Source organism: Acyrthosiphon pisum, chromosome A2 (assembly GCF_005508785.2).
Source record: "Acyrthosiphon pisum isolate AL4f chromosome A2, pea_aphid_22Mar2018_4r6ur, whole genome shotgun sequence".
In the NCBI taxonomy this organism is placed as follows: Eukaryota; Metazoa; Arthropoda; class Insecta; order Hemiptera; family Aphididae; genus Acyrthosiphon; species Acyrthosiphon pisum.
The window spans coordinates 27,137,948-27,140,435 of NC_042495.1; positions in this window are offsets into that span (position 1 = coordinate 27,137,948).

Sequence of the window (2,488 nt, forward strand, 5' to 3'; positions counted from 1 at the left end):
GGCCTACCTTTTTTTTTTTATACTAGGTAAACTCGAAACATAATTATCGTATACTGTAAAATGGTCGGGGGTGAACACTTAAATTTAGGATATTCAGGGAAGAAGTTAGTTTATTTTGAATATATTTTAACCTTAGCTCGGGGGCTAGAACGTTATTTAGGATGTTAATATTACAAATAAATGACGATTTTCCAATTAATACAATTATCAAAAAACATTAACAAAACATTTTATTCATACTTTTTTATTTATTTTTTTAATAAAAATATTTACATGGAAACATTAAAAAATATTAAGTCTACAATATTTACACAGTATTATTAGTCAAATATTTATTATTCAAGCACTCCAAAATATTTTCAAAATATTATCATTTCCCAAATGCTGAGTGGGATTATATTATACTTATACATGCACTGCACTTCCACTTGCTATCACCCGTATTAGAATCGGCCACACCTTTCTTACACACCCCTTTCTTATCAGTAAAGACCAACCCCCTATATGCAACACATGCCAAACTCGTATCACCATAAGACAAATTTTTGAAGAATGCCCAATATACGAGCCAACTCGCACACTTCTCAACCTCCCACTCGACACCAAAGAAGCCCTCAACGAAGAATCCAATCTAAAAATCATTAAATTCATCACCAAAGAAAATATTATCAATAAAATATAGTTTTAAGTACATATTCAATTGTAAATTTAACTAAATAATTTTTTTTTTTGCTTTTTTTTTACTTTAACAAATATTGTACCTTTTCTTTTCAAAAAAAAAAAAAAAAAATGTTGGCTAATAACCATAGTTGAAGCCTGTAAACTTTGAGAATAAAATGAGAATAAAATATTTATAAAATATTGTTAGTCAAATATTCATTATTCAAGCACTCCAAAATATTTTCAAAATATTATCATTTCCCAAATGCTGTGTGGGATTATATTATACTTATACGTGCACTGCACTTATACATAATCATATTTTTTATATATGTACCTATAGTTATTAAAATACATTTTTGTTCTCTAGCTCACAACTCTCACCTATGTTATTATTTTTATTTTTAAGTGAGTGTCCTACTCTCATACATCCTATGTCGTTTGATCCATCAGTTTTCGACGATCGTGTTGTATATAATTAAAATCAAATATCTACAAAATATTTTGAAAATGTCTCACGGTTTATTTTTACATATAGGTATATATTATATATTTTAATAAATGTACAATAAAAATCCACCTCACACACATATCAGATTTTATAGTGTTCCGAAATTATATTCTTCACCCATTCCGTCGTTTGGCTATAGACAATTTCAACTCCATAAATGCCATCGTCCCTCAACCAGTGCTGAATAAGGGAGGCCTATTGTCGTTGTCTGTCCACGGATTTGTTTATAAATATCGGATACATAGTTTGAACCCCACATGGAATAAAAACATTCAGTAAAATAATATAACTAGTTGTCAAATTAGTTTAAAAAGTTGTGTGAATAATTAGGAAATATTTTAATAATATATTTTCAAAAACACATTTTTACGCTAACTTTATAAAAATATTAAGTCAAAATGTTTATGCAATCATAATTTAGTAAGTCTAATATTTTGATATCATGGAGAGAAAATATTTATAAAATACTAGCTGATCCCTTGAACTTCGTTTCCTGACAACCAATAATTATTATTATATTAGCTTCGAAACCCGTGGCAACCATTTTTCAACAAAATTTTTCATCGGGAATCTCAAAATCCCGGTATAAGCACCACCCAAGTTTGGTCCTCTCCCTTTTTAAATTAGCCTATCTTCTCCTCAGAGGTCTAATATATATATAAATAGCTGATCCCGTGCAATCCGTTCTCCATTAAAAATGTAAACTCTATATGGATAATATGTTTTACATATTACCATGGCAACCATTCATATACACAAATTCCATCGGAAATCAAAAAATAATATTTAAATGGTTGCCATGGTAATATGGACACAAAGACAGACATACATGTTGAATGAGGATTATAATATGGATCGACAAAAGTGAACAAACAGCACAATTAGTTACAATAATAATAAGTAATATTTCACTATAACTAAAATACATAACTAAGTATGAAAAGTAAATTGTCTCCTAACAATGTAAGTTCTATGCTTACAAGACATACATGACGTACACATAAGGAATACTATAGTGCAGCACCTACAGAATGTATTTGGCCGTCTTTATATACAAGTGAACTTATGACCCTATTACAAAAATACGCGGTGGCGTGGTTTACAATTACAATAACAATTATGATGCACATTGCACTTGCAACATATGCAATATGTTGTAACATTATATAATATATTAATTATACTTTTTAACACAACCCCTTAATTAATAATTTATATAAACTAAAATTCTATTTGTCTAAGACCCATTGCTAATCGTAGTTTCTTAAAACGCTCTTTTTGAAGTTGCTTTGTCAGTATATCTGCTATCTGATCCTC